Raw genomic sequence first — 13306 nt, 5'->3', positions numbered from 1 at the left:
ATTTTAGTTTTCTAAAATTTCCTCAAGTAATTCTGATGCCCAGCCACAGGTAAGAATCAGGGCTGTGAGTGCTTGCCTGACTCTTCAGAAAGGGGTGCTGAAATCAGTTAGTGATGTCTGCCTGGATGCCAGGGGCAATGGAGTGGTACAGGCCCCCATATCTTCTGACTTCTCTTTGTAGCCTTCTCATTTTCCTCTGAGATACAACCTTTTAAGCCTTTATTATTGTTGATCAATCAGAAAGGATTTTAAGGGAGAAAGACAAAAAAACTGTACAAAATAAAAGTATGGCAACAGGGAAGAATGGGCCACAGAAGTCACTGATCTTTGTATCTCTTAAGAACGTCAGCTTGTCTACTAAGGAAAGCCACCACACCACCAAACATTATCCCATATTTCCAAGATTTCCTCTTTCTAATCTAAAGAATCAAACTTGGTTAGACCTTACCGGGAATAAAATATCTGAAAAGTGAACTCAGAGTGTCCAAATATCAGGATGACCTCAAATTAAAGAGAAGCCTGTCAAAGGAAAATTTGGTATCAGTAAACATTCATAGACATAATCTTCCATACTGTCTAAGAAATGAGAACAACAGTTCTGTCACATAAGATTCCAAAAGACGTTCTTATAACATGTAGGCTCAAACAACCTCCTGAGGGATGTGAGAGGTTAACCCCATGAATAGAGAAGTCAGTGCCCAATTTGGATGCTTACATGTTTGGCTGCATGTCCAAATTCTTCCCTCTAATTCCCACTTTTCCTCCTCTGACTTCTCCCAGAGACCTTAAGCCTAAGCTCTCTGCTTACTCTGCAGACACCAGTTCTCTCCTGTGCTCATTCCTTTCACTACATCACCTGGTCCTCCTCTCCAGTCGTTCTCCTGCCAATATCCCCGGCTTCCATGGCCACTGGATTGTCTCTTGAACTCTGTTGCAAAACCTCAACCCAGATCTTTCTAAACTGTTGATATTCTCCTTGCTGGGCTGCCCTGTCTGGCCAGATAATATAATACAACACTGCCATATAAATATTCACTTCTCACCTCACTGAACTCAGGTTTCTGCTCAATTAGTCCAGGACATTTTTTTTTTCCAACTAAAAATTATCAATGACATTCTTGCTGCAAAAACAGAAGTTACTTTTTAGGCTCCATTTTAATTCATCTGTAGTTGCATTTGTCCTTAGCACAATCACATCTTTGTTATTGAAACATTGCTCCACTGAGCTTCTATATTTTTCCTCATTCCTCTCAGGCCCATATCCCTCTTCCTCCTCTTCCTCCTCTTCCTCCTCTTCCTCCTCTTCTCTTTCCTTTTCTCTCCTATCTTCTCCTCCCCTCTTCTCTCTTCTCTCTCCCCTCTCCTCCCCGCCACCCCTATCCTAGATGGTATGCTTTGGTGTTTCATACTTAGCCCTCCTGTCCTCTCACTTTTTCTATTCTTCTGCACTTACAGATTGGTTACCTTCTGTATCAGTGGTTCTCCACCAGAGATGATCTTGACAGCGTCTGCAGACATGCTTCATTGCGATGACTTGGGGTTTATGTTAGAGGTCAGAGGCCAGGGGCACCACTGCACATCCCACAGTGCACAGGATGGCCCCCATTTTAGCACTGCTTAACCTGGCCCAAAATGACAATAGTGCCACACCTGAGGAACTTTAGTCTCTATGTGATGAATCCCAAATCTGTAGTGGGGGTCTCGAGAGTAAGAACCACACTTCTGTCATGGGGCATCCCACCTGATACTCCACAGGTACTTAAATTCAAATCATGTAATCTTCTCCTGAGAACTTGGTCCCTCTTGTGTTCATTTAAAGACATTAGTAACACCAGCATCCAACCTACTTGCTCATATCAGAATGCAGAGTGACATCCTTAATTCATTCTTTCACCATCAAAACACTGTGTATAATAAAATTCTGACAATTTGCCTCTTAAATATCCCTTGAATTCTTCCACTGCTCTCTGTTGTGGGCTCTACTCACTTCTTCAGTCTTCTTGCACTTATGCCTGCCCTTTCCCCTGTTAAAAAAAAAAAAAAACACACCAGAAACATTCTGCAGCTTGGTTGTTCTAAGGACAGCACGGCAAGCATGCACCCTGCTCCTGGTGACCACAATACCTAAATCTTCTGCACCAGTTTGAACTTGCCTGTGATCCCTTTCTGCAATGCACACTTCACCTGATGAGCTCATTCAGGTCTCAGGGTGGATATTATGTCTTCAAGGAAGCATTCTATAACACTTAGAAACTGGGCACCCCTCAACTGCTCTCCTATGTCACCCTGTCCTTCCCTACAATTCTGCAACACCATGTGAATAACTTATCCACTAGACAGGAATTTCTGTTTTATCTTTGTATGATCGATGTCTATCACATTCCCTGGACATGGTGGGTACTTGGCAAGTGAATGAGCAAATGTGTGATCCACTGTTCATCTACTTAGCAACAAATTCAGGTCTCCACAAATACTCTTCCTCAAATAAATTTTAATAAAAACCTGGCTGCCTTAAAAATATTTCTATTAGTTAATAAATTTGAAGAGATATTTCAGATAAAAGCAATTTAAGACAGAGAAATTAGGAATTATATAACATATATAATTTTGTGAAGAATGGAGTTCGTACATGAAGCTAGATAAATAAAATTGATGCTTAGCTTACCTTGAAACCTGTGATGATTTCTTCTGAAGTTGGTGTTTACATTCTGTCTGAACTGATGCAAAGTGTTGGATAATAAAGAAGAAAAGTTAACAGCACAATCTCATCTGATCTTGTAGCTTAAATAAGGCACATGACTGTTCACCAGCACCTGAATTTGATCCTCATTTCTTAAATGTTCAGTGTTGCTTTCACATAGCTTTCCAAACAGGATCATTCTAAAGCCATCCCAGGGAATTTTCTTTGCAACTGTGCTTAAGGGTGATATTTACACACAAGTGCTAAGTCTAAGTAACTTTTACAGATGAAAAACAAAATCCAAAGGAAGATAAAAATGAAGAGTGGATGTGAATCCCTGATGCTGTAAGCAGATTTTTGAATCTTAGGTATTGCAACATATCCTTTACCACACAAAAGCAGAGATTACCAATGAGCTTCTGCTTCCTACGATGTTGGGTTAAACTGTAAATGAATTCTCCTGCCAGGATGTGGACAGAAGAAAGGCAGAAAATGTTCCACAAGATCTAGACACCTCTATGGGTTTGAGCTCCGTTTTGTTATCTTGGGGACATGTGAACTTAGACCTTAGTCATTTTGTGAAATTTGTGGAATGAAAACTCCTTCACCATGGTAGATCATATAGGCAAAGTGAACACATTTCTGGAACATTCAAAAAAAGTAAAGCACTTTTTTTCTGCTAATGTTCTTTCATAATCTTTACACAGTCACTCTGCAGAAAATCAAACGGCTTGCTCTTTTAGGCATAATGCATTTTCAAATCTCTAGGCTATTTGATGGACATTCTGCTGTATATCCCACTGTCAGACTGCAGCATAACACCTTAGTGATAGCATTGGAGAATAATAATTTTAAAAGGGGGGTGGGGTTGCAGAACTCAGCTGAGAAATACTATCACGTACTTTCTGTGCTTGGAAAATGGCTCAAAATGTTAAATCTCCATAGCCTTGCAGAGCAAGGAAAAAATTTCATGAAAGGGACTGGTCTTCAGCAATAGATCCTTCATACAGCATTTTCTAGTTTGTTTTTGAGCTCTTTCAAAATTGAGTGAAAATTATTCCTTCAAAGAATTTAACTAACCCATCTTATAGGTTTGGGTACATATCTGAATAAAAGAATTCAAAGTTTCAGAGGGAAAGCAGATTGTAAAAATAAATCTAACATAGTATGATAGACACTCTATTGAGAGTCAACATTCATTGAAGCTTTGTCACTTATCAAACACTATTCTAAATTCATTATGTAGATAAACTCATTTAATTTTCATAATGGCCCTACCAGCTTTATTCCTTGACAGCCTGCCCTGAGAATTTCATACTGAAGTAACCAGGCCTCACATTGACTTGTCAGTCCACAGACAATCTTTAGGGATGTTTTAGGAATCCTTCATGCCTTTGATAATGAACAATGACAGCAGCCTTTTAGACCCAATCTCAGGTCTAGACTCCCACAAGTCTTCCTACTAATTCCTACTTACTAGAGCACTGACCCTTTAGCTAATTCTTACTCATTTCTCTGGTTCTGGTTGAGCTGACCCTTCTTCCAGGAGGTCCTCCCTCACAAACACTGCCTGAGTTAGGCTCCTTCGTGTTTGATGTCATAGCCCCATGTGTTTTCTGCTTCATATCAGTCATTATAGCGATCTTAAAATTATACCATACAGGTCAGATTGTAAGCAATTTGAGGTTAGAGATCATGCCTGTTTTCTCCATTGTTATGTCTCCTGTGCCCAGGCCAGTTCTTGGCACTGGGTGGGTTTATTCTGCTTAATTGCATAGAGAAAGGAGCTGAATATAATCAAATGGGAAATTAATTTATTCTCAGAATCAGGACATGGAACATTTGGCGGAAACTTTGGAGGGGACAGGGGAGTTGGTGTAGTGGAGAAGGGAAATGACTTTTCAGAATATCTATCTGTACCAGGAAGCTTGTAAAACTGTTCACACATGTCCCCTGTTTATTCTTCACAGTGACCTTTAGAGCTCATCTAATTCCACTTTCCATGGAGGAAAGCTGAGAGAAAAATTCCAGGCAGTGACATGAAATGCCCTATTCATTCACATGTATGTTTTCATGCCCTGAATCTAGCTTCCTTGCCTGGTGTACATGTAACAATGTCCATCTTATCCCTGGAAATCCAGTCCAAGCACTACCTCCATCTTAAATCTTACTATTAGAGCCTTCCATACTCCATCTCCAATCCTCAATCAAAATTAAGAATTATTTACTTTGACCGTTTTTGAGTCAGTATTTCTAGCAGGTACATGGAGATAGTTGTTCCACAAAGGCACATGCACTCAAACTCACTGAGTTTTAATTGTCCTTTACATGTGTGAGCCCTATCGCCATAGGCAAGTTACTTAGTCTTCTTGGTTTTGTCCTCACCTATTGTATAAGTCAAGGTTCAGCAAGAGCAGCAGGGACTGGAAGGAGATATATGTTAAAAGATTTATCGAAAGGAATTGTTTTATGCAATCCCATGGTCTGCCTTTTGGCTGGCAGTGCTTAGACACTGAAAAGACCATATATGGAGTCTCCCTCCATCCTGAGAGTAAACAGTCCTGAACTCCAGTTCACTGCACATTTGCCTCTGCTCCTCCCAAAGCTTGGTGCTTCAACCAGACTCCAGCTCCTAGGTAGTTGGCCAGCCTCCAAGGATAATTTGATGTCCTGCGGTGTGACAATAATAATTTAGCTTCTGTAGTAAAATGGAAGGTAATAATTAAGGTGGGAGGAGAAGGTGCGGTGATTTTCCTGTTGCCATACAGAAACTTTTCTAGCCACATCTCATCAATTTCAATCTTGATCTTCTTTTTTCTCTTTATAGGTTTCTGTACTTTTCCTTGTTATGCCAAAAAAAAAAAAAAACATTTTATGAGGAAACTCATATAATTTACATGCTTTGTGAATGAGGGTTATATTGGCAATTTATGTGAAATCCATCTTTGTGTGGAATCCTTGGATAAGGTTATGAATAAACAGTTCTGATGGAATAAATATACCAGCCGTTCAGAGAAAGGTCAGAGGAAGGTCAGAATCATACCAGAGGTTCCTTTAAATAAAAGACCTAGGCTTCAGGAAGAGCCAGGGAAAATGTTTTAGAGAAAGGATCCTGAAGACTTCAACTGCTTGTGAAATGTACCTGAGTAAGTCGGCCTGCACCCTATCCAGTCACACTGGGGTGGCACCTCCCAGAGGGTGTTGCCAATAGGGCCTAGGTCCAGTTCTTCACAAGAAAGTGGAAAGTCAGTATGAGGAGTCACTCCTTGGAAATGTCAGTGGCAGAGGGCATGGCATCAAGTTGAATGGCCATGTAAAAGGAATGGCCTTAAGTTATTTAAGTTATCTGAGGAATCATTACTACCCAGCGAAGTCCTGTCACCACTGAGGCAGCCTACTCTGGATGAAGCCAGGAGCAATGAAAGGCCCCAGCAGAGCTGGAGACAGTAAGCTAGCAAGATGTCCCAGGGTAGCAATGGGGGCAGCAGGAAGGGCTTGAACAGAACTGCACAAAACTAAGTAGCATCAGAAGACCCAACAACAAGGACCCTGGAGGACATCAGAGCTGAAGGGAAAGGTGATAAGAACATCATTTGTTTACAGTGAGCACTAGAGACAGAGCCTGTGTGCACATTGGGTGTGTTGTGGGGCAGGGAGAAAAATGATGGAGAATATCCAGCATTTCAGCAAAGACTGAGGCCCCAGCCTGGAGCAGAAGTGAAAGCTCAGCATCAAGTCTCTGACAAGGGGACCAAGGGAAGAATATTTGTTCTTTCTGGTCAGAGTTTATTCTTGTTCCCTGGTCTCCTTGAGTCTGAACTATTGCAGAATAAAATACTAAACAAACAATGGAAGAGATCTTCCCCAGGGTTGAGGAAACAGGTCTGTTTTGGAGGGGAGGGGAGGAAAAAAAAGAGAGGAAGAAGAGATAGGGCCTTCTATTTGGATAAACTAGAAACACTAGGATAGACTTCTCTAAATGTCTAGATCTCAATAGCTCTTCGATTTTTGCCTTAATCAGGTCTTTTCTTGTTGCAAAATATGAGAGACTCCTATGATATTTTATGTGGAAGATTGTAGGGTAATTAAGCTAGAAGATAAATATAGTGATCCCTCCTTATCTGTAGTTTCACCTTCCATGGTTTAAGTTACCTGTGATCAAATGCAGTATGAAAATATTCAATGGAAGATTCCAGAAATAAACAAGTTATATGTTTTAAAGAACTTTTCTTATATTATACGGTTATAATTGTTATTATTAGTTATTCTTGTTAATCTCTTATGGTGCCTAATTTGCAGCTTAAACTTTATTATAGCTGTATACACGCAGGAAAAACATAGAGTAACAGCACATGGTACTATCTGCATTTTCTGCATTCACTGGGGGGTCTTGGCACATACCTCTGGTAGGTGGAACTACTCTAATTTAGATTTACAGCTGGATCTCTAGAGAAACAGCTGAACTTTCATTAGAAAAACTAAGCCTTGGAGAGAAACAGAGAACCATTAAGGACTGATCCAGGTCCAGCAACCTGGACCTCCAGTTGTCTATTTAGAAGTTGCCAATTAATGCAGCTCCAAGATCTTTCATTATACCACTTTATTACTTGCTGGTCAGTACACACAAACTGATTTCTACTCACCACAGGTCCTCTGGCACTTATTGTCTTCTCTCTGGTTGTTACTTACTGTTCTCCAATTGTCTGGAATCAACTGTTCACAGTTCCTAGTGCAGGTCTGAACACTCCATGGGAAAGGTTAGCACCATCAGCCAATAATCCTGCCTATTTGGGTGGGGTCAGCCAGGGCGGAGGAGTCACACCCTTCGCACGAGGAACAGGCAGTGGCTTGCTCAGCCAGTGGAGACTGTGGCACATCAGACATTCGGTGTCACAGCTTTCCCATTAGACAGACAGTATGATACATATGGGATTTTAGACAGTATAGAAGATAAGTAGATTGGTAAATGCTATTAAGATTTGCCATACTTTCCTTAGGAAGAACACTATTTTTCTAAAATGCCCACACTTGATTATAGAAGATGGTATTTTAAGAATCTTAGTGTGGATAGAATCACTCTGCATCATAGAAAGGGAGAATTTCTGATTCCTCTGAAGATGGAGGGGGACAAGAAGGAGAGGTAGAACAGAAGAGTGATATTAGCAAGTCTGCAAAATGCTTAGTGTGAGGAGAATTTTGTGAAACTAGCAAGAGGCTTAAGTCCACAACTGCATTGATGAAAAGCAAAGCAGTTCATGGAGATGCAGAACTAGAGGGCAAGGGAAAGTGTTTTAAACAAACAAAAAATAAAGAGGGTTATATTTAGTAATTTGAGAAAGAAAAAGGTTTTATGAAGCAGAATATTTTATTTACCACATAGAGATCATTTAACTGTGCCAAATCCTATGAGAAATACCTTATGTTCCTTATCATAGGTAATTCCCTTGGCCCAATGAGCTATGTATCCTCAATTTGCAGAAGAAACTGAGGCTCAGAGAGGCTAAATGACTTGCACAAGGTCACACAGCTGAGTCTTCCTTTTTGGCAGTAAAGTTCTTTTGAATGTAAACTCACTCTGACCATCTTTGTTCCTTTTTTATTCTCTTAATGCCATCAAGTTTACTTGGAGTGAAATATCACTCAAGTGAGCAATTCAATGAATTTTTATTTCTGTGTAAACCCTTGGATCCACCACCACAACCAAGATGCAGAGAATTCGCTTCACCTCAGACAGCTCCCTCATGCCCTTCCCAGCACTCCTCGCTCGCCGCAGGCAACCCTATTCTGAATATCTATCAGGTAAATAGTCCCGTCTCTGCCCAATCGTAACATTCATGGAATGGTGTCCTAGATCTCTTATGTACCTGGTCTCTTTTGGTCAGTAGTGTGTGAGATTTATCTGTGTGGCATGCACATCCATTCCTCTTTCTGACTCAGTAGTATTCTGTTGTAAGGGTGTAGAGCAGTGTTGGCTTGGCTTTTCTCCTGAGAAACGTTTGAGCTGGTGGGGTGATTATGAGCGTATTTTGTGTAAACACTCTTGGAAAAGTCTACTGTGAACAAATGTGTTCCTCTGCCTTGTAAGTAGAGGGGAGGAATTGCTGTTTCTGAATGCAGGCCTAAGTTTAACTTTGTAGAAAGAGCTAACCAGCCTTCCCAAGTGCTGTGGCACTTCACATTTCCAACAATAGTGATAAAACTGCCACCTGTTCCAAAATCTCAACACATTGAGATTGTCGGTCTTTAATTTTTGCCATGAGAGTCAACATAAATTAGTATTTTATTATGATTTTAATTTGAATTTCTGATGACTGTGGGAATGACATTTTGCTAATGATATTGAGTAAATCTTATGGGCTTATTTACTATATTTCTTTATCTTCACTTTTGAAGTGTCCAAGTCTTTTGATCATTTTTTTGAGGAGTTTGCCTTCTATTATTTATTTCTAAGAGTTCTTTGGATATTCTGGGTTTAAGGGTGCTGTCTGGTACACAAGTTGTGAATATTTTCTCTCAGTACATGACTTACCTATTCATTTTCTTTTCTTTTTTGGGAAGTACTGGGGTTTGAACTCAAGGCCTGTTGCTTCCTAGTCAAGCACTCTTCCACTTCAGACATGCCCCAGACCTTTTTGCTTTAGTTTATTTTTCAGATAGGGTCTTGCACTTTTGCCCGGAGCCAGCCTCAATCTTGTTCCTCTTACCACCACCTTCCCCGTAGTTGGGATTACAAGAATGGACCACCATGCCCAGCTTGTTTTTTAGCTAGTGTCTCTAACTTTTTTGCCTGGGTTGGCATAGAACCTCCATCCTCTTGGGGTTACACATGTGAGCCACCATGCCTAACCTCATTTTCTTAATTTTCTGCTGAGCAGAATTTTTTTTTTATTACATGAAGTATAGCTTATCAAATCTTTGAAGGTTTACTATATTTTGTGTCTTCTTAAAAAATCTTTTCCTGCTGGGCACCTGGTGGCTTACACGTGTAATGCTAGCTACTCAGGAGGCAGAGATCAGGAGGATCATGGTTTGAGGCCACCCTGGGCAAATAGTTCATGAAACCCTGTCTCTAAAACATCCATCACAAAAAGGGCTGGTGGAATGGCTCATAGACCCTGAGTTCAAATCCCAGTCCACACAAAAAAGTCACTACTTTAGTTCCCTAAGGTCACTGACTTATTCTTCTGTTTTATTCCACAAGCTTTATAACTTTAAATTTTATGTATAAGTAAAATCTATATTTTATATATATGATTCATCTTGAACGAATTTTCTTGTGGGGTATGTTTCAAGGTCATTTTTACTTACGTTAATCCATTTGTCCCAATACCACTTAATGTAAAGACATTCATTACTATATTAAAATGCTTTGGTTCTTTGTCAAAAATTATTGAGAATTTTTGTGTGGTTTTATTTCTGAATTCTCTCTCCTGCACCATTGATATACCAATAGTAGCCATGAGCACACTATCTTATCATTCTAGTTTATATTAAGTTTTGAAATCTAAAAGTGAGGTAGAATAAATTCTCCAACTTTGTTATTACTTAACAAGCTTGTTCTGGGGATTCTAGATCCTTTGCATTGCCAAATCTAAGTGTCCTGAGTTTTTTTACTTTTTATTGCTATTGCATTAAATGAATAGCTCAGTTAAAGGAGCAATGACGTCTGTAGCATTGCTCCTACAAGCATTCCTGTAGAGAAACGGCAGCCCAGGAAGAACTGTGCAGAAGAAATGAGAGGGAGATCAGAGAAAGCCAACATTGCTGTAAAATCTCTAGCAGTAGAAAAGGTGCTCTTGAGTGTGTTAAGATTGGAAAAGAATCCTGAAGGTTGAGTACAGACTACAGGGAGAGAGGCTAAAAGATGGAGGACACAGTATGATAAAGAAATATTTTCTCCTCTGAAATAATTTCTCCTCTGAAATATTTTTCAGAGGAGAAATGTGCAGTGAAGGAGAAAAGAGTCAGGGTCCTGCCAAACAAAATGGCATCAAATATCCAAGGACACAGAATCACTCTTCTCTTCCACCCATAAACTTTTATGTAAATAAATCATATATTGATTTTCTTATAAGAATGGAATATTGAATTAAACTCTTGTAAACCACCCTGTTCCAACAGATCTGGACTCAAAATACAGAACAAGACACAAGCAGTATTCATCAATATATAATAGAAAATTAGAATAAAAATGAAGTCAAACTTGAAAACAAAAATAAAAAAACTTTTCAATAAAGCAGAATGAAATTATGGCATAACACTTCAGACTGAATTAAGTCCTCTCCCACAAGCATTTGGGAAAATGAAAAGAATCCCACCTTAAATCAGAAATTCAAAAAGCAAGAAAATAGACTAAAAGTAGCAAGAAATGAAATGAAATTTGGTTAAATTCCTGAAATATATAGAAGAAAAAACTCAAATCATATCAAATAACAAAGAGGAAATTATAAGGCATGCAGAAAAGAATGGACTTCAATGAAAATTTAATAAAAGGCATAGAAAGAAAACACAGAAACGTAATTAAGAGATGAAAATGAAATGTGGAAAGAGTTACAGAGGTTCAAAGAGAAAGTGCCTGAAGGAAAAGAGAGAGAAAGATGATCCAATGTATGTATAATTTGAGTCACTAAAGAGAAAAACAGAACAATCAAAAGAGTAATTTTTAAAGCTATAATCCAAACAAAAATTATGGACATAAAAGAAAACGTGTACCAGCATACAGAAAAAGACCCAACATGTACCAGGGAAAATTAGTCACAAAGGAGAAGGAAGAGAGGAGGAGAGGGGAATGGGAAGAAACTCTGGGAAGTGACATACATGTTTATGCCTTGATGGTGGCTACAGTTATATGGATGTATACTTAACAATCTATAGAGATGTATTACGTTAAATATGAACCGCTTTTGATATACCCCAATAAAATGATTTTTAAAGGACATGAACATGTAGTTGTATTAGGTTCTATTACAGAAACCTACTTTTTTCCTAATTAGAATCTTAAGATGCAGACATTTTTCCAATATTAAAAGAACAATTTGGGTTTTTTGCATATCCTATTAAAACTATTAGATCTTAAATAAAACCAATCCTCAGAGCCTTCTTTTCATAAAAAGCTTGGGAGATCCTAGCTACATGCATTTCTGGAGGACAATAGAAAACTATGTTTTAATTAAGATTCCCAGGCAAAATTTATACCAAGAAAAATTGTGGAGATGCTGTAATATACACATTCAAAATAAAGATGTAGGTGATGTGAGGATGAGCCTCAGTCTTCTGAGGGATTGTTCCAGATTGCAACACAGAAAAATACACCAAATTCCATATGATAACTTGATTATCCAATAAATGTAGAAGCATAGCACATGAGTGAGGGTGGGGTCAGTGATTAGGGCATGAACTGTGCTTATGTCTGCAAAGTTGGGGAGTATTGCTAAGATAATGAATGAGCCACAGGAAGGGAAGGTCAGGAGAAGGTCATCCATTTGGTTATCTCAGGGCTTTAGTTTTTGAGTCTGGCAGAAGTCACTTGGGATACCTTTCATTATTTCATATAACAAATAATCCTGGAAATATAAGGATTGAATGTTTCCTGAGCCATGAATATGAAAATTGGGGGGGGGGCATATAATAAAGTGAGCATTAAAGAAACACAGCCAACCATTCTAAATTTGCCTTTCTCCATCTTCATTAATAATAGCATGAATTTTATGGCATAGTATTAACTTTGTCCCATTGTATGACAAAAGTTTCATCACTAAAGTTAAAATTTTGTGTACTCATGCTGTGAAAATATGAGTAAAAAGTCCCAAAAAGTGTTGTCTGGAGACTTTATATGTAACAAGTCCAAAGAATTAGGAATTTCCAAGTTACAAATTTCTTTGTGAACAATGCAGGCTCTATTCCTCAGAAATGTTGAGGGCATTATTCACTCATATGTAACATTACACCTAAAACAATTCATTAAAATAAACACATGCTGGAAATATCATCCAGAAGGTGAGGGAAATGCCATTATTGCTTAAATATGTATATGTTTAAATATATATATTCAAAACTTCATCATTAAAATTTCATTAAATTCGTTGGTTTTATTTTATTGCTTTCCATTGTCTTATCATATAGCTCCAGACTAATGTAAATAAGAATTGATCATGGAGAAATGTTTTTCATTGTTCTGATAGAGTAACAGGAAGAGTTCACCTGTAGCATCAGGGATAAATAGTGACAGCATTATGCTCTTCAGGAAGTGTCCTGGTGACAGAGTGGGTCATTATTTGCCCACTTATTAATGATGTGATTTCTATAGCATAGAATCAATCCCCTCCGTGTACATTTACTAACCCAAAAGAGTCTTGTGGGTTCACATTACTAGGGGGGAAAAGAATCATATCATGCATGCCTCCTTAAGATGTGGTAATGCCGTGCTTTAAATTCAGGATGATAATTATTTTGTCTTCATCCAGTGTTTCTCCTTTTGAGCTAATGGAAGACATCATTAATTAATCAAGTATATTTTCCAGTACTCACTCCAGGAAGCCACTACTATTCCAAGAACATTACGATAGAAGAAGCCTATTTTGCTAGACCTACTAACTTTGGGAAGAACTAAATCCAAGGAGGAGGAGT

The sequence above is a fragment of the Castor canadensis genome, chromosome 2 (assembly GCF_047511655.1).
Source record: "Castor canadensis chromosome 2, mCasCan1.hap1v2, whole genome shotgun sequence".
Lineage (NCBI taxonomy): Eukaryota > Metazoa > Chordata > Mammalia > Rodentia > Castoridae > Castor > Castor canadensis.
The sequence above is the reverse complement of the archived record's forward strand: the minus strand, read 5'-3'. Positions refer to the sequence as shown.